The 20,688-nt window shown below is 39.0% G+C and overlaps 1 protein-coding gene across 3 annotated transcripts in view; it reads right to left on the bottom strand.

Moving 5' to 3' along the window:
- Nucleotides 1-20,688, bottom strand: part of MID1 (midline 1) — a 366,041-nt gene that overhangs the window by 257,068 nt on the left and 88,285 nt on the right. Inside the window, exon 1 of one of the 3 annotated variants that reach the window (XM_032779760.1) lies at nt 14,366-14,514. The exons of 1 other annotated variant lie outside the window; for it this stretch is intronic. The gene's annotated coding sequence lies outside the window, so the exon portion shown is untranslated. Of the gene's footprint in view, nt 1-14,365; nt 14,515-20,688 lie in introns of those variants that run through there. One more of the 3 variants, XM_032779763.1, reaches the window with a different exon arrangement.

Here is a 20,688-nt window from a genome sequence, read left to right as displayed (position 1 = left end):
TGCGTGCCGGGGAGCGGTCAGGGCACTGGATTCAACGGCCCTTGTGCGGGACCATGGGATCGACGTGCCCTGCTGTTGTCGTGCATCCGGGTTGATCCGACTTAGGCGAGCTCTCTGGGCTGCGGTTGCAGTTGCATGGAAGCAGCAGAGCAGTGAGGCTAACCACGGCCCATGCCGGGGAGCAGGCAGGCACTGGATTCGAACGGCCCCGAGCAGGACTGGAATACAACTGGTGCCGGCGTCCTCAGTGCCTCTGCAAGGTGTTGGTGGCCTGCGATTCCGACGTAAACAGTTCTCTGGCTGCGATGCAGTTGGCACAGAATACTGATGAGCAGGGAGCTCAACACAGTGCGTCCGGGAGCTGTGGGCATCACTGCCGTGGGGAGTCATGGCTTTCCTCAACCCCGAGAGAAGGAGCGGTGCGCGAGTCGACAGTTGGTCGCGTAACGGACCGTGCCGGCAGGGTCCGGTGCCTAAGGGAGGCGCTTTCTGTCCGCGAGTTACCAGCGCTCGTTGCAGAAGGTGTAGAAAAGAAAAGTGTGCTCAAGTTTGTCTCTCCGGCTTAAACGCCTTGCAAATGGGGCACTTAGCTGGGAAATAACGATTCCCAAGGCACCGTACAACAGGAGCGTGTGGATCTCCTTCGCAATGGCCGGAGGCCTGCGCCAAGCACGACTAAGAACGGTGAGCCTGGCATGGCTCCGGCACCGGTGTGGCGGAGCGCTTATCCCCGCAACCCCGCTAACTAACTATGGTTAAACTAACTATGCTAGCAAAGAAAAAACGCATAAGTATAGATAAATATATATATAAAAGGATTATAACTATATATCTAAATACACAATAACTATGAGTAGCTAGGGAAGCGGAGGTCAGCTAAGCTGCACTCCACTGTTCCAACGACCGACACGGGCGATAAGAAGGAACTGAGGAGCGGGCGGGCCGGCAGGGGTATATATTACCCGCTATGGCGGCGCCACTCTAGGGGGCGACCTCCCGGCCCGCTGGAGTTACTAGGGTAAAAGTCTTCCGACGAATGTGCACACGCAGCGCGTACACCTAACTGGAATGGATATGAGCAATCACTCGAAGAAGAACCAGGGTTTACTGTTTGGTTCAATGGCTCTCAGAACCACGCCCACCCCCATAAACATTGTTCCAGTGCCCCTGTTCCTGTATTTCATTTTAAAAGTAAGTCTAGACTAGCATCTTTGATACTGGAGAACAGAACTGGAGAAGACATTTTGCATTTCACACCTGATGCTTTCAAGTTGCTGCAGGGTTTAGAGCAGCATTGTAACGAGAAGGGGGAATGTCCATAGTTTTGAGACATTAAAGCCTTCTGAAATTTTCTGGTGAATGTCCTGGATACCATTAAAGATCCATTGACACTTTCAGGAAAAAAAAGCAGGATAACCCTAGTGTTACTAGCCAGTATTGCTTTTCTCGACATAAACCAGGCTCTACTTTCCCAGAGAGCAGGAGAGCTACTACTGAGCACTAATGGCAGCTCCATTTTTTTCTGCTAGTATCTCATTTATTTCTTTGAAAGTAGCTTTGAGCTGTACCAAGTATGAAAGGAGCTATACAAAACCAAAGTCTATTCTCCCCTAGCCTCGTTAACATTCAGAGCCAAATACTGCCCCTTAGATATGCATGTACAACTCTCACTGTAGCCATCGGGTCTCTTGGGCATGTATCTGAGGGCAGAACGTGGACCTTGATGTTTTAGAATTGCTCATATATTGAAAAAAAATGCTTTCACCTTGGAGCAATCATACTAAAATTCTTGTATCATACTGCAGCAGTTCTAAGCCCTTTGTGTTCAAAATAACAGTTCTACAGCCATGAAGGTTACATGCCATTAAAAAGGAAGTTTTCCTCACCAATGGTGCCTTAAAATATTCCACTATAGGAATAAACTTTTCAGACTTTAAAACAAATTAAATATACTGGAATACCTAGTGATCTATATTTTTTTCTCAGTGACACAAGGCTATATTTACAAAACCCATATATTACTTTAGCAAGGAGCTTTCATGGATGAAAAGTGACCCTGGTGTTGTGATGAATAGAGCATGGCAGTTTAAATGAGAAAAACACGTGGAAACCCCACTTGGCTGAACTTCACTGAAGATTTCCCAATGGGAATTGTACTGGGAGGTGGCGTTCCCCCCCGTTCTTTGTGTTTAAACCACAGCATTCACTATATTTATTATGCTGGTTTTGAACGTATAGGGATATTAAGCCATCATATGTATAGTTAAGTAACCACTGCCCATTCTTCAATGCTCTAGCTTTGACATAAAATAGTCTAATCTTAGATTCTTTAAAAACATTTAAATTGTTCATCAAAAATTCTTAACACACATCCCCCACTTTTACCCTATAACCTGTTTTGTATATATTTTCTGGCTTTAAAGGAGACAAACACTGAATCTCATTTTACCAACTACAGAGTTTTGAGGGCAAAATTAAAAGAAGCAGAGCAAACCCTTCTAATTCAAAAGATGCTAATGTCAAATGCTCACATGTGTGTAAATAATTAATTGTATTCTTGCTAACAAGTCCAGTTTTTTCCCCCCCTTCATTGCTTGGTGACCTCCAGGGTCAGCTGCTCTATGAGAAATGGAAACATTTAGGATTCCATCTTGCTAGCCCATAACTAATTTATAGCTTTGCATGGCACCAGGTGTAAAGATTCAGGATCCAATTTAACACCACAGGCAGTTCCAACTATAAGAGACAGTCTAGATATTCTGCAGAAATAAACAAAGAACATTAATAAGATAAAACAAACAGCAGTATCCCCTTTGGAGTGCGTATCTTCCAAATTCATAGAGACACACCAAGCTACAGAATGTCTTTTGTACTGATCAGGAAAGGCTATAAAACCCTCTAATGATCTCCTACGGAAAAGAGAGAATTAATAGCACATTTTTCACACTGAACAGTATCGCGTAGCTGGTGGGCTCTTTCCTGGTCTGTTCTGTTACAACTCATAGAACTTTTGATTTTTTTCCCTTTCCCAATTCAACAATACTTTAGTAATATTATTTCAATTCTCAGATCTCTAGAAGTTGACTATCACACATACGTAACATATAGCACAGCGTTAAGAATCAGACACATGACTAGACTACAACTAACATACAGAGAAGAGAGCCTCTCTTTCCATTTTCTCTATAGGGTGAATAATTTTTACATACACCCAACTTAATAGAAGTGTTGCTGATCACATATGATGCAGTTCAAATGTCTGTGCCTTCTTTTCACCAAACCCAGATCTTCTCTCCCAGTGACATCTCAAATATTGGACCCAGAAGCATTTTTGGTAAGGGGAAAGAGATTTATCTTGAAAAATGTAGTGATTGATCATTGCACTAGGAGAAAAGCACTCCCGAATTCTGATCCTGGTTCTGTAAATGAATCCCTCTGTGGTCCTTGAGCAAATCATTGAACTCCTCTGCCTACCATTTCCCCCTGGGTAAAGCGAGGGTACATCAGGTGGACTACTTAATATTTGAAAAGCAGTATGGAAATGCTAATTAATTAGCATTATTACCCAAGGAGTCTTAGCTCTAGAGATGCCTTTCTACTGTGATTTACCAGTTTAATGGCTTTTAGAACACAATGCAAAATAACTTTTAAAACATGTTTTTCCCTAACAAAGATTGTGACAGCTGGGAGAAATTATTTTTCAGTGACTCCTGGGAGAGGCACAAATGTGTTTCTTTTTTATCAGTTGCTGGCAATACTTCTAGCTGTCTGGTACAGAATTTAAAACAGCTATGATGATGGAGACAATATACATTTAAAAATAAAAGTAGCAAATTCTCATTTAAGTTAATGCAACTTCTGTGGTTGGAATTCCCACGTTTGGTGTATATAATTCAGCTCTCCCATGTGTTTGCTTTTTTCCAACTAAGTAAACAGCTATAATTTCCATGTTTATTCTGCCCTACCCCCACCCCCAAAAAAGATTTATTTATAGAGACAAAGATGGGGAAGAAAATTTACAGAAATCTGGATGATATGAAACAACAACGAAGATGGCAACTGGAACATCTCACATATTAATAAGGAGATTTTGTTTATGATAGTGCACTAATCATCTGGAACACTGTAATGTAAGTCTGCTGCTGGTGAAATGTCTTTACAGAAGCACATTATATTCATGTCATGTAAATAACCAGAACTTAAAGCCATTTGGCCCTGGGTAGTCTCCAATTATTCAACACAATGTTGTTCATTTTGACACATGACATTTCTACATCTTGGGAAGAAACTGCTCTTAGGCTGCTTCATTCCTGTTTTGGCTCGTTCCTTTTGTTGGTGGCATTAATCTGCAAGAGTCAAAACCCTCGGAAAAAACAGTGCACTAAAACTGATGAAAATAGACCACTGGAAATTAGATTTGTAAATGGGAAATTAGCTTATAAAAGTACATATTTCTTACTGTTAACATGTTACATAATTGAAGTTTACTACTTCAAATGCTTGTACTATTACAAAAGGTTGGCAATTTGTTGGGGACTCCCTCAGTGTTGTGTTAATTTTAAAGCAATCTGTCAGCAATGTGGTTTAGTAATAATAACTGAAATTGTCACTAGCAGGCCATGAAAAACAGATGATTCAAGTCTCATATCAGATGGAGAGAAATACAGCAATGAGTGGAAAGGCTGAATAATAACAATGGTGTTGTCTAATAAAAACACTAGAAAGAGTAAGTATAAGTGACAACAGTAACTTCAGAAGGTAGGACAGAATTCCAGTTTGGATAGTGTTGCAATGTGCAGAGTGCCCAATTAAAAAATTCCTTTGGGATTTAGAGATAGGAAAGGTTTCCAGAGATATTCCCTATACTTAAAACATGGAATACCATCAAGACCACAGAATATCTCCAGAACTAGAAGGAACTGCTTCAGTGTGTCCAAACTATGTAGCTATGTTCTATGTGGTGCTCTGCAATTCTGAGAAAAGTATTTTTAAGAGTTTCATATCTTTAGCCATTTTAATAGACACTTTCACTAACAGTGTGGTATCTGTGGCACCTAGATCCCCAGTGATACTACAAATGCTTACATTAGAATAGAGTGTACCTAAGCATTTCCCTATACTTAGACTAAGAAATAATGGCAGTAACTCAGATACTGCAGTATAGCAATTGTCAATAATGCTGATTTTTTTTTAAATGGTGACCACTGTATATTGAATACATATGTTAATTACTTTTTTCTTTTGGCTTGAGACCAGCCAGTTCTTGTTTATTTGAAACCTATTCCTGAAAATTGCCTTAATGGCACCCAAGGGAGTTAGGCACCCATACCCTTAAAATTCTCTTATCCTAAAAGACTAGAGGACTTAACAGGTTTTAAAATGTTAGCTTTTCTTATAATTAGTCTGTAAATGAATGCTATTTCTTGTATTGGTTTCTTTAAATCCCTATGATTATCAATCAATTGATGATTGATAATGTATTCACACAAAGTAAAATTGATTTTATCACTGCATTCAGAACACTTTCTAGTAGTGGTTCATCTGATGAGAAAAAGAGTTGTTTAAAATTGGAGGAATAGTGACTAGGAGTAGTAGGACTGAGTCAACCAAAGGAAATTATAGGTTAAATATAAAAAAAAATTGACAGTGAGCTCTATTAGACTTGTGACAGTTTCTCAAGAGGAATGGGAGATAGCCCACTGGTGAAGCATGTAAGGAACAATACAGGGCAGGGCAGGACAAAGAAGCTGAAAAGGTGTGAAGAACAATACTGAATTGGCAGAGCAACAGATTTACGAGACTTCATGTGTCATTTTCATCAATAATTTCTATGATCTGCACTGGTAGGTAATATAATTTATAACTTCTAGACATTTCTAGCTACAAGGATGTCTAGATGGAGACATAAGAAACCTCTTCCTTTATTTTCTGATTTATCTGCCAAATAAAACACTTCCTTTTTGTCTGTCTGAGATGGCAGTGTCATTCCCCTGGCTGGAAGGCCAGAGAGTAGTATTTGAATAGACCAGGGGTAGCCAACCTATGGCACACATGCTGAAGGCAGCACGTGAGCTGATTTTCAGTGGCACTCATGCTGCCCGGGTCCCAGCCACCAATCTGGGGGGCTCTGCATTTTAATTTAATTTTAAAATGAAGCTTCTTAAACATTTTAATAACCTTATTTACTTTACATACAACAATAGTTTAGTTATATAGTATGGCTTATAGAAAGAGACCTTCTAAAAACGTTAAATTGTATTACTGGCACGCAAAACCTTCAATTAGAGTGAATAAATGAAGACTTGGCACAGCATTTCTGAAAGGTTGCCGACCCCTGGATTAGACTATGAAAATGGCATTCCCTGTGTCTCATACAAAGTGTGGCTTTAAACCTCTCATCTTAGAACTCCAGCAGATAGTCATTATGATGTTCCCGAGGACAGTAAGAAATATAAGGTCACAGATTGCTCGGAGTTCTAACCTGGAATCTCAGTTCCAAATGACAAATATGGAACACAACAGATGTTTTCTTTTTGTCACCTCCAGCTGTTTTTCCACCCACAGCCATAAAGGCAAGAAGAGGTGGAAGCTGCACAGAATGACCATATTTACCTTCCCCTAACATTTTGCTTTGTAATGTTGTAGTAGCATCAATATATGATGCCATATAAGTAGCTCCTGGTTTTAAAATTAAAATATAACTTCCTCCCTTCACCCAGAGAACAAATATTTCTGATTTGGGCTTTTGCTTTTTTAATATACATAGAATCCTTCCCTAGGTTTACACACATTTTACAGTGTGAAAAAATATTCAGCAAGGAGTTGAAGCAGGGAAAATTTCTAAACATCTATTTTCACTCAGAGCTCATCTTCAGAAGCATGGACTTTGAAAATCTCTAATTCAGGAATTCGGGGACATTTTAAATATAATTATGTATAAAAAACAATCTTCATTCCTAAAATTACCCCCAAAATTAACAACAGACAAAACAAAAACCTCAAACCAGTGTTTCTATTCACAAAATATCATGGCAGATACTAACAACTGAGGTGAAGTCTAGCTCAGCAGAGTACTCAAATACAAAGGCAGTCTCAAATTGTGCTGGTCCTGATTTCTTACGGTCTCCTGTGGAGAGATTCCCGTGGTTGTAGGCATGTGGAATTAATTAATTAGATAAAACCATCCCAAAACCTTTAAAAAAACCCAATGTTTAGACAGCATATCACTTGGTAAGATTTATTTTCTCACCATTTGTTCTAAGTCAGAAGATCTATCATATCCTTTTGCTGAACTTCATTTTGATACTTCTATTTAATTACTCACCTGTTTCAAATTATCAGTGGTCTATCCTCTGATACAAATGAGAAACCAGGTGTCTCCTAATAAAGATACTTTGCTGCCCCAGGTGCTCTGTGTGAGGTTGAGTGGTTTTTAACTAAACTTCCCTTATTAAACCAATTATTAAAGTCTTAGCTTTAATAACAACACTGAGAATCAGCTTTTAAGAAACCTGCATTTGCTCTGGAAAAATTCTCAGGGTGATAGGCACCACTGCAGCATACTGGGATTGTAGCTAACTAATATGTTGACTGAGTCTATGCTAATCATGCTCCATCAAACTCAGCTGGATTAGCATATAAATTGGTCAACTCTGTTCTGCAATTGCCCTACCATCTGAGGTCTAATTACTAATAGACATAAAACTAACAATAAGTGGATTTATGTGTTAGAATGTTTAATTGTGGAAATAAATGTTTGGCATGCACACCCACGCAAAAATAGGGAGGTGAGAAAAATATTACCTACACCCACAAGAGTCTTAAGAGCTCAGCAAACAGATTCCAAATAAGTGGAAAATCCAAGAGTAGCAGCACCAATTGAGAACAAGTAGTACAAGGGGTAAACCAGGGCAAACAAAGCAGTGACAGGCAACTGCTTGTATTTGCAGTGAACAAGCAAGCTACCCTGTACAGCAGTAAGTACTTCACACACTGCACTAGTATGCACAGAATGTATTCCCCTTCTTCCCATACTCAGCATTTTAGCGGGGGTATGGCCTTATTTGGGCTATTAATACAAGCTGTAGTTCTAGCATTCTGAAAATAATTCTTCAAACTGTAGGGGGGGAACCTCTACCACTACTATAAAATAAAAATATTTAACACACTCCTAAATTTAGACAGACCCCTCTGCATGAGCACTACACCCTGGGCTGCAGAGCTACAAATCAAAATGGTGATAGACACAAATGCATAACATATGAGAAAGTGTATTATATCCCAGCTTGAGTTAGGCTAAATAAAGATATGCATCTTGTATTCCCTGCAATAAGAATGAGTTCCAGAGATGAGGGCCAGTCACAGAGAATTCTATGAACCACTTCCTGTAAGCTTTTCTGTGAGCATGCCTCCCTAACATTAACGCAAGCATAGATGTCTAGAGGTGACAAATGGTGGGTAAGCATGACTAAGTCAATATCTAAGATAGATTATATGTTACTATCCCTTAGTCAGCTGAAGATCAAGAAGATACATCAAGCCATCACTAGTAGCTGGATGTCCATAAAACACAAATGAGTTCTGTAAGATACCAAATTGTAAAAATACTTTGACAATTGGTTGATTGACACCAATCAATGGGTATTGTGGATGCAAAAGTAATGCCAGATCAGAGTGTTAACTGAGTACAGGTATTTCTTTTGCACTCTTCCCTCTAGTAATTCAAATTATATATACATATATAACTAGAATTACTAGTATACTAGTATATTTGAATTACTATATAAATATGGTTCTACTTTCTTTCTAAACTTAACCAATTGTTTTTAAATGTACCAGACACTCTTGACGAAATTCGTCTCTCATCTACAGTGATATATCCATGTGACAATTCAATTTCAAAACTATATTAAGTAAGTCACAGATTGGTTTTGATATGTATTAACATCACCTAACCACAGAATTCCCCATATCAAACTTGTCCACAATTCATCTTATTCCTAAAACTAAAATGGAAATTAAACTTTACACAAGAAATAAAGTTCACCCTGCTATTCGGCACTCTGTGTGGTAAAAATCCTTCTGAATGTCTGTAGGAAAATAGTATCAGAGGGGTAGCCATGTTAGTCTGGATCTGTAAAAGCCGCAAAGAGTCCTGTGGCACCTTATAGACTAACAGACATATTGGAGCATGAGCTTTCGTGGGTGAACACCCACTTCGTCGGATGCAACATGTGTTCACTCACGAAAGCACATGCTCCAATATATCTGCTAGTTTATAAGGTGCCACAGGACTCTTTGCTGCTCTTGTAGGAAAATGTCATTGTTGACATAATAACCATGATAGGGACCAAAATAACTTATTTTTTACATTTTTCTTTCCAAAACACCCTAAGGCACTAATCAACATTATAAATTATTGACCATTAAACATTGTCAAAACTACTAACTTCAAAACGTCCCTCTTCTAACCACAAAACAGGTTTATTATAAATATTTTTAAAAGGCTTTTGCAGGGCCAAAACCTTATGCAGTTTTTGGTCCTCTAGTCTCATCTCATCTAGTGGTTTCCTAGCCTTCTTGTATTTTTACTGACCATAGCTAGCATCTGGACAGCAACTCTTGAAGGCAGACGGTCTTGGCCTGGAGTGGCGAACTGCAGCCAGTAGGTGCCATGATCAGCTGAACCTGCAGATGTGTCAGGTAAACAAACCAGCCCGGCCCGCCAGGGGCTTTCCCTGAACAAGTGGCGGCCCTAGTTTGAGGACCATTGTCTTAGGACATGTCTACAATGGGAAAAATTGTGTTTCTCTGTACACAGTGCTGCTACAAAGGGGCTAGTGATAGTGGGAGAGCTGGTGAAAGCAGCAAACAGGCATTTTTACCAGTATGCCTCTGACAGTCTATACCATTATGTTCACCACTTTTACAAGACTATGATAAATTTTGTACGATGTATGACTTGCGAGGTATCACTTGAAATTTAATAATCTGCTGAATATTATTCTTCTGCAGTGTAATTTATAAGTTGTTAGCTAGTAGCACTCAATACTGTGTAGCTGAGAGCAAGTTGCATGCTGGAGGCTGTGTAGTTAACTGACCAGGAGTGGCTGCTCATCAGTAAAATGGTGTAAGAGGCATTCCAGGTTGGAGAACTGAGGAGACACAGCCATGCAACAGTCCAGAATGTACTGTGAGGAGTGTGACAATGCCATCTAACACTTTTCTGATCATAATATGAATCACAAAGCCTCAACCTACACCCTAGCCACAATAGCTAGCACTGATAAGCTTTACCAGTACAGAAAAATTCTTACAGATTTTCCCAATATAGACAAGGCCTGACTGACAGGCTGTCACTTGGCTTCCTGGTCTTAGCACTAAAGTATCTCAGAGGCACATTTTCTTCATGGAAGTAAAAGCACCCCATTCTATTTTTCTCTTCATATGTAGTCAAGAGAACTTCAAAAGTTCTTATGTACCTACATAGATGACAGTTAACAATGTAAAAAGCTTGGCCAGACTGCGACGTTTTCAAGTTAATAGTTCTTTTCCCCTAGGAAATCACTGGTGGTCTTTCCCTGAAGTGTTAGACAAAAGATCATTAACATTTCAATCTTGGTCTTAATAAAGGTTATGTTTCTACATTAAGTCCACGTCTCAATAATTCTATTCTGTATCAAATATGAGTTCTTGACAGTGTCCAGTCTGTTCTATCATCTATGTAAAGCTTTAACCTGCAATGAATTTTCATAGTCAAGCTGTTAAATCCTGAACATTTACAATGAAAATGGTGATATCTTCCTGAAGGACACAGAAATGTAATATAAAAGATTTACCACATTTAATTACAAAGGAGTGTAAGTTGTGTATGTGCATACACACACACACACACACACACACACTTTCCAAGATGGCTAGGCATGATATTTAGTCAGACAACATGCATACAGATTAATGCGCGTTGTGTGGCTAAATCCACTCATCGGCTCTGAAAACCTCAATCATAAGTTATATCGTCCCAGAGACTTTAAATTCTAGCAATCCTGTGGCTGATCAGTTACTCAGCAAGGTGATTTTCATCAAGTTACACTGGGTTCCTGTAAAAAAGATAGCATAGAACATCTGGCAATTTTAAAGCTCCAGGACCATATCTGTCACGTACCAAAAAGAATAATTGACAATCATATAGGAAGCTGCCACAATGGAGCTCTGATAATAGATAATGAATTAAAGAATATAGCCCCCATTTGAATGGATGAGAAAATAAAAGATTGAAAATTGCTATAAATTAGTTCTATTAATAAGAATGATTAATGTAATTGCTGACCATTTTCACATGCAATTTTAAAAAAACCATTACAATGTGACAGAATTGACTTTACAGCAATATTCAAAGTCTCCTGTTTTGTTACATGAGCAACTGGGAACTGTATTCCTGAATTCTTACTCTGTTCTGGACCTCTGGTGGATTAGTGGTTGTAAAATCGCAACTTCCCATGAGAGACCAGATGCAGTTTCTGCTAGTCTTGGATAATGAAAGCACAACTTCTTTACAGCATATTTAGCCTGAGATATGATGACATGGGAGTCTGGTGGTTATTTTTAGAAGGATTGGAAACCATGAGCTGCAAGGACTTCTCTCCCACATGTTCTCCGTGATCATAAACATAGCAAATACTTTAAATTACACAACCACATTCCTATGTAATATACAGGATGATAAACATAACAGGTCTCACAAAACAACATTACCTTTCACCTAGCCTTGGACCCGCCACTTTTCTAAATAATAACTGCCAATAATGTGTACATAGGAAAAAAACAGATATTTTTGCATTGTGATATGATGTTGAACTAGCCAAAGTATAGGCTCAAACAGATAATTTTATGCTTCTTTTTGCTGGGATCAGCTAAATCAATGCAGTTACATTACCTCCAATGTAGACAGAAATAGCAGCTAAGGCGGTTCACTTGGGTCAATGTTACCATATTTTCTCTTCCAAGGGAATTTAGCAGACCCATACATATTTGGGATGAACTGACAACAAAGCCTCATTTTTACCTGCATACATTAAAGAATGCCGCTGAGTAATGAAAACTAATGAAACAGAGTTTGGACAGCACTATAGTTAGAGAACCAAGGAGCCATAGTAATTGCTCACTTAGATTGGTTCCTTCATAACTGAGGTACCAATACTGAAAACCTTTACTCACACAAGTAGTCGCACTGAAATCAGTGGTGTGAAAATAATAAACAGTATATTGCTCTACAGTCTGGAGTTAAACTACTTTTTCATTTTTAGAACCACAGCCAGAAGCCTAACCTGATGTGTCAGTTTGCTGAAAACAGATCCTGATGCCAAAAGATAATGCATCTAACCATTTGGCAGACCTGAGAGTTATTGCTAGGAGTTGGAAGGGGTAAGGACTCCAATGGTAGGTGATAAGACTATACTAATTTAACTTTTGTCCTTCTAAAGAGTAGCTCTAGTTACACTGCTAACCCTGGGGTCACAGAATCTAGTGGTAGAATGCAAAGAGATAGAAGAATTAGGTTTCCTTTGCTGCCAACATTGTCAGTATTCTAAAGAAAGGTAAACTTGCAAAATGTGCTTGATCTTTTAGCACTTCCCTGTAATGGTGAAGTCAAAAGTCTACAACACTCCATCATTCAGCCAGTGAGCTTGATGTTCATTGGGCCCCCCATGACAGATTCCATCAGTGTCAATTTTAATATATGTTTCTGTTTTGAAGCCACAAAGAAAACCATAGTAACAGCTCACTTCCTAATCTAGTTCATTAATGACTAGGAAACTGATCCTCCAAATCTTTATTCATACTCGTAAGGACATTGAGATGAGTGGGCCGGCTCCATGAGTAAGAGCTAACCTTGTGAGTGTGGTTTTGCAGGATTGGGCATTGGCACTTCATTATTTCATAAGAGTGGGATCTGTAACTGGAACAACAGCTAAGTGTGTAAAGTGTATAGAATCTACACATTCTTTCAAGGAGGTCTGATTATGATGCAATTAGCAGTTTTGTTTCAGTACCAACAGATTAGTAAATCATTGTATACAGACATCCATAGGCCAGAAGCAATAATAGCTACAGAGGACCATTTTAGCAAAGCATTCAGAACTCAATAGGGGAACTGGGAATAAAGAAATGAATAATAGTAAAAAAAGACCAACACTGCTTGAAAAACCAACATACTATGTCATGGACCAAGTTTCTGGTTCTCTATCAATCACTCCAATAACTGATGTCAATCATTCTCCAGTTCCCTTGTCTGTGATTTTTGACTGACCACAAAAGAAACTTTTGTCTGTAATTACGGACTTTGCAATTCATCTGAGTCACAGGAAGGATTTTCATAGCTTGCCTGTGGAATAGGCATGGTATGCCCCAAGCTGTGCTCACATATCCTCAAGCAATTCAAACTAAAGTTTCCCACGATGATATGAAAGGAAATAAAAGATGCAGACAAACACAAGTCATTATTCTAAAAATAATGTGTGGGGCAGGGGGAAAGAAAGACAGCTAATATTTTTTTTCAAATAAGAATCTGAAAACTGCCTCTGAGAGGGCATAATTAGACTATATGTGAATCTGTGTACTTTGATTCCTCTGAAAGATTCCTTATTTTTTCTATTTAGCCTTGTATTTATCATCTTACATTATCCACAATCACTTTGGTAAGAATAAGTATCTAATATTAAAGTTGAGGATTTCTTTGCAATTTCTTTTTAAACTAAAACAAAATAATTTAAAAAATTCAGCTGGTCATTTTGGACTCCCCTACCCCCCCCCCTTTTTTTTTTTTTTGTATTTCTCATTTTCACCTTCCTTAGAGAAATTGATTTGCTTTTGTTTTGTTGTCAGAGCAAGTGTCCCCTGTTGTCTAGGCTGAGCATGTGAGAAGACTGTAATATATGTTCCTCATGCAAAACCAAGGAGAGGTTTGGAATTAATCCAGAAAAGTAAGAAATCTGATAACATCAACGAAGAACAAACATCTCAAATTTAGCATTTAGGTGAAAGCTCCCCTCCATCCCCAAATTAGCTTTCTATAAATTCAAACATTACTGAAGAACTAAGTTCCTTTTATTTGTTTATTTTTACCAGCTTTGCAGAAAGAGAGGCTAAAACAACTTTGATTAAAAAATATCAAAGAAACTGGCCCCTTTACTGTAAACAGTGACTCTGCAAACTAAGCACTAGTAAACTAAGTACAAAGGAGAGACAATGCAGGGTGTCCCCAACATCATTAACCAACTTCCCTTCATCTTGAAACAATCACTTCGATAAAGCAATTAAACAGCATCACGGAACAGTAGAACAAGGGGAAAAAAAATAACCTTACCAGCTTCTCCTACAGTATATAGCTGAAAAGAAAACAAAACCCCAGCTGCTCTATCACATGCAATTGATCTCCCAGAATGAATTGACTGAAAGAACTCTGAAAGGCTAAAGTCTTTCCTACCCTGTGTTTAGTTTCTCCTCAGCTCCCTCTCTCCGAATCTCCTCACAAAGCCATTCTCCTATTCCCTAATCCTCACACAGGAAAAAGCACACACCAAATGACTTCAGCAGAAACCATTCTCCTGGGGGGTGGGGGGCAGGGAAGAGATTCTACTGGCATTCAACCATTGCAGTATGTTAATCCTCAGCGAGGGTATCCAAATAAACTCGCCTACACAGTGTGGTCATTTGGACATCAGGCACCAAATGCCATACAAAGAGTGCTTCTTGACAAGGCATAAAAAATGCGCATCTCCATTCATCAATATCTCAGCTACTAATTTCTGAAATAAATACACCCCTTGATACTTCTCAGAGTTCCCTGTTTACATCTCAGTTAAAGTATATTAAAGAATTAGTCTTTTTTAAAAAAATTATCTACCTGAATTTCCTAAGGCTGCTAATGGCCCTAATTTTTGTTTGTTTATTTTTCAAATAAAGACCCTGGAAATAAAGCTAATTTAACAAAAAAAAAAGATAACATAGATGAAGTTAAAAAAATCCTAACAAATAAGATAAAAAAATGTATTAGGAATCACTGAAATCAACGGTGAGTTATTAAAACATCTACACTCCCTAAAATGTTTTTAATAGTTACAAGCAGAAAAAACTACTTTGTAACGTTTACTTTGGACACCCACTTCTAACAACACGTAAAATGACCTATATTTGGTTTTCCCAGATAATGCACCTTGAACTTCTGCCATCAAATCAAATCTCATCCTCAGCATATTCTTCACAGTTCAAAAACATTGTTTTAATTGGAAACATAAGTTTTACCTGCCCATCTCTCTCTGAAGCTCAGAAATAAACAACTGCCACAAAACAAATCAAAAGTTGTGGAAAAGCAGATGATACAATTCGAAATCTTAAATGTCGGTTGTTAGCCTTCTAGTAATAATTGATAAGGACACTTCCCCCCCTGCTTGTTCCCTTACTCAGCAGCATGCCATTTGTGCCTTTCAGGCAAAATAAATAGACTTCAAACCACCAGCTTCACACACACTAAACACTTACCAATGCTATTTCAACCTGACACAGGCTTACTTTGTTGTTCTGTGACCCTCTACAGAAACCTGAGGTGACGGTTTGATGGATGAGGTTCTCTGTTCACAATATAGGTTGTGACTTCATTAGCTATGATTTCCCCGCCCCCCCCTGCACCACCCAATCCCTCATTATGGCTTATCTAGAGCAAAACAAAAACAAAAAGCTACTACACACAAAACAATTTTAACAATGAAAATGAAACAAAACCTGTGTAGCAAAGGCTGAGACTTCCTTTTGCTACCTCACCAAAGTTGTGAGGGTTTGTTTGTTTTGCTTTGGTTTTTGTTTTCTCTACATTTTTCTGGGTTTGTTGTGGGAAAGGCTGTGGGAGTAGGAGGTGACTAGAGAGACATTACAAGGAGGAGGGCTAGTGTCAGTAGCACACAACATAGCTTATTTTGGTCCAAAAAACCAGCATCATCGGCCAGGAAGGAAAGAAGGATTTTTTTTTGTTTCATGTACCATCAAGGGCACTTGAACGATGACCGCTGTCAATTTCTCCTAGCTACTAATTTAATGGCTTTACCAGGAACCTTGGACCTATTTCACTAAGGCCCCCATCCTGTAATAGGATCTGTGAGACGAAGTCTTGCACCATACAAAGTCCTACTATGGGATTGCTTATTATCATTAAAATGTAACTGTAAAATATCAGAGGAACAATATGTACTAAAATTTAATTTAGTGGCACCACACTATTTCAAGCACAGATTCCACACTAAAATGAACTTTTAACATTATAGTTAACTAAGTTATTTTGTTTACAGCTTTCATAGTTTTTTTTTTTTTACCTCAATGAACATCCGTTTCTACATTTCAAGCTCTCATGCAGCATCATTGCCTCACAGAATCATCTACTGGTAAAATGGATATGGAACTGCAGTTTCATATTAGAACCATAAGATACAGGGCTTTTGCATCCGTTCCATGTCTAATGTCAGCAGCAAAATGATATGCATTTCTTTACTGGTCTCTGAGCGCTGCCACCTTCCCAGTGAAATAGATGAGATACTTCCATTCCCATAAATTCTCTATAATTTTGGGGTCAATCCTGCAAATACTTAACCTTGTAATGTTTCTCAAGTGAAGGAGAAACGCAGTTAATTTTAGTGGGACTGTTCATTTCTATGTGTCTGTCTAACTTTGGTCCACATATGGCCATTCTGATAGGACTGTAGCACCTTAGTCTGTAATGTTGTCGTCACAACATTCCTGTGAGGTAGGGAAGTGCTATTAGCTCCCATTTTACAGATGGGGGACCTGAGGCACAGTGAGTTGATTTGACTTCCCCAAGGCCACACAGAAAATCTGTGTCAGAGCAGGGAATTAAACCCATGTCTCTAGAGACCCGAGGTCGCGTCCTGAATAAGAGGTCATCCATACCAAAATAGCTCATGTTTGGTTATATTATTTGACGAATTATTTACAAAAACAAATATTAACTTATGGTTTGTCTGAGAACTGGTTGAGGATTCACTGTCCATTATTCACACAATATTGTTGGCCACCTAAGTCATATGATATTGTTTCTGTCCCCTGATGGCATGACCTAAACTTTGTAAAAATGAGTCTTTTCGAGTCACAAGTTATCCACAAACTTTTGTAACATTTAGATTATTCTTTTGGTATGAAGCTTTTCAAAGTGACTCTGATAACATTTCTTGTGAAAACATTTATCCAGGTGAGTGTTTCTGATTTTGCTTTCTCAAGTTCTAATGAACAGAAACTTGTTCACACAAATGTTCAAAGACAATCAAACATAAGGAGTGATTAACACCAACAAAGCAAAATTGGTGGGTTTTATATAGTATATTTTATACTGATAGAGTGAAACTCATCCCTGTGTGGAGGACCAGCACAAGCACTACATACAGTTAAGTCTCACTCATTTTGAGGGCTTAAGTGGGACTTAAGCAGTGCAGGGCCTTTGCATTGACTCTCCGCATGGGGTGAATTTCAGCACTTATGTAGATGGCTTTCAGAGGTTGCACTTCTGACCATTTCTCTCTCTATGGCAGCTTTTGAACTGTTCTCATTGGTTTCAGGATCTCTGACATCAGGATCTTGGAACCTGCTGTCTCTAAAGAAGGAAATGTCCCAAATGTCCCAAACTATAGGTACAACAACTTAAGAACCCAGTATTGTCAACTTCAAGTGATCAAAAATGAGCCGGACCCACCCCCAAAAAATCATGAGACTGGCCTCAAAATGAGATTTTTTTAAAAGTATATATTGTGTTTTTAGGTCAAGTCTCTGGATTTTTAAACTCCCCCTGCCCATCCCAGGGTGTGTGCATGCAACAATTAGTGTTGCCCATTATCCCACATGTACTGGATAAGAAATCCAATGAAGTGCACTGTAGCCCGCGAAAGCTTATGCTCAAATAAAAGTGTTAGTCTCTAAGGTGCCACAAATACTCCTCATTCTTTTTGCAGATACAGCTGCTACTCTGAAACCTGTACCGGATGAGATGATTTTGTCCTCTGCTACAGGAGCTTTCACCCTCACATCTGACCCTCTCCTGCCCAGCAATTAATCCAGTACCCTAATCCCGCATCAGTTCTGTCCCCACCCAACCCTCTTCAATTCAGCTTCCCCTCAGTTCAGTCCCCCAGCCCCCATAACTACCACCAGCATCAGTTCAGTCCCCCTACCCTATAGACCCTCACCACCCTCATTTCACCCTCCCAGCACTCATCCCATCTCTTCAGAACCCATCATCAATACACGCCCCCCTGCACTCCATCAGTCCCCACTCTCCTCACTTCAGCCCCCCTGCAGCTCCCAGGCCATAGTTCAGCCCTCCCAGCCTCACCCCTGCTCCTCGTAGGGTTCTTCCCCCTCCCCAGCCCTGGCGGAGGGGACTGCAGTGGGGTCCTCTCTCCTACTTCCCAGGCTGGCAGGGGAACACTGGCTTCCCAGGCCTGACAGCAGGGAGCCCTGGGTGGACTGACAGTGGAGTCATGGCTGAAAAAAAATATTCCTGACAACTGAGAATTCTATCAAGATCATGAGTCAAGATTAATGTTACTTAGAAATCATGTTTCTCGTGATTAATTCATGAGAGTTGGCATGTGTGAGAACCATTTTTATTGCCTATATCTAACAGTTTTCCTACTATCCAGGATGTAATCAGGAATTACAGTATAGCACAAACATTGGAAAGAGGTGTAGGCATCATATAGAAAGTATCTTTCAAATGTGAAAATGAACAGGCTCCAGCTCATCTCAAAATGTCAGCCATTCTTAGAACCAGAAGCAGGTTCCCACAACAAAAATAAAACACAACTATCAAAAGTAACACACAAGAATTGGAAAGTCTCTGTTTGGAGCAGAATATAAACTTTCATACTGATTCACAGGAAGAGGCCTGAGCAGAAACAAGGTTGGAATTTTGGGAAATGTTCATTCTGCTGATATAGTTTCTCTTTTACTTACTCACAATTAAATCCTTGTTTATCCTTATTCTATGTAAAACATCCGATTGGCATAGTACTGACAACCTTCTGTGTTTCTTGGATTAACAAGAAAAAACAAAGCAAGGCAATTTTTGTCATAATTCTGCATTTTTAATAGTAATCCTAAATGTATTTCAAATCCTTAAGCAGAACAGAGTATGTAATTGCACTGGAAACGATTCTAGCAAAACTAAGCTCTTTGAGGATCTCTGATGTGACTGATTGTGCTAGGGTAATCTAGTGACACTTCTGTTGCGGATCTGCTCTTGGGAAAAAAATTCCAATAATTCTAGAACACATTGTGGAGACAGAGGCAAAAGAGGCAGTTAACATTAGAAACAATAAAAACAAAGAAAAACATACACTCAATCTCTAATATTTACATTCACTATTATTATTTATGAGCTAGTGAGTGAATGAACAAAGACAATGCTTGGTCCTCACAACCATTAATAATATCTCTCCAAGATGAGTAGTTGATAGAGTTAGTCACAACTAAGCCTTTGTTGATTGAAAAATCCCATACACTAATGAACAGCTTCCTACGTTTGTCAAAATTGTTCTTCAGGACTATTATATAAAAGCAGTTAATGGTGTCAGCTTTGATCCTGCAAGGAGCTCTATGGGGTGGATGCCTGCATCCATGTGGAGGCCCGTTGAAGTCATTGGTGTTCTGCACAAAGCCAGTTGCAAGGTCAGAGCCTTATGCAAATAAGGAAAGAAGCAAATTGTAACAAATCCATACACACCAAGGACTTCATAGATGTTACTACACTACACAATAAAAGAGACTGAAAACTTCTCAGCAGTAAAGAGGATAGACTTTAGATCCTCTCAAAGCACAAGTCTCTGCTACATGAGAGAGATTATCCTTTCTGTTAACTATTAGCAGTGTAGCATCCGTGACCTACATGTGGAGCAGTTCTGATTCCACCCAATCAAGGACAGTGGTAAACATACTCTACAGCCTCTGGATTTCTCAGAATGGTTTCAGGCTAAGGGACAGCCCTATGCCAAGCTATGATGCTTTCTTTATTTGTCAATGACTAAATGCCACTTCATCCCCTGTTTAAAAAATCCTCAATAAATTTTACAATTGGGTTTCCCTCTGAAACAATAACTAAAAAGTTACTCAGACCACCTGAAAGTATGAATCCCAAAAAAATCAGGGGATTGTAACTAGCTCCCTGAAAGTATTATACAATCTCCGCAAACTGCGCAGATCTTGGTGCAGAAGACAAGCTGCCTATGGATTCAAGCAAAACCGGCCTTCTATCCTCTAGTCTCCCATTGATTTTTTTCTTGACAGTTTTGGAATCATTTTATCTACGGAGACAGTGTCATTTTTCATATTTTTCTATTGCCAATTTATTTTGGCACATTAAAAACATTCGGAAGTCACATGGAACAGCCAAATTTCAGATCTAAAGATAAGAGATCAAAAAGATTATAACCTGATTTCGATTCCACACGTTCAAAAAAGCAATGGTTTACAACTGCAGGAAAACTAAGTTTTTGCTTTAGGTAAAGTACAGATGGAGTACAAACCCATGCAAGGTCCACACTTTGGAAATATTAGAGATTTTCAAAAAAACTTTTCATTCAGGCCAGCTCCTTATTTTTCTCAGTGAGCTCTGAAAATGTACCATTTGCAAAT

The sequence above is a fragment of the Chelonoidis abingdonii genome, chromosome 1 (genome assembly GCF_003597395.2).
Source record: "Chelonoidis abingdonii isolate Lonesome George chromosome 1, CheloAbing_2.0, whole genome shotgun sequence".
Lineage (NCBI taxonomy): Eukaryota > Metazoa > Chordata > Testudines > Testudinidae > Chelonoidis > Chelonoidis abingdonii.
The sequence above is the reverse complement of the archived record's forward strand: the minus strand, read 5'-3'. Positions and strand labels throughout refer to the sequence as shown.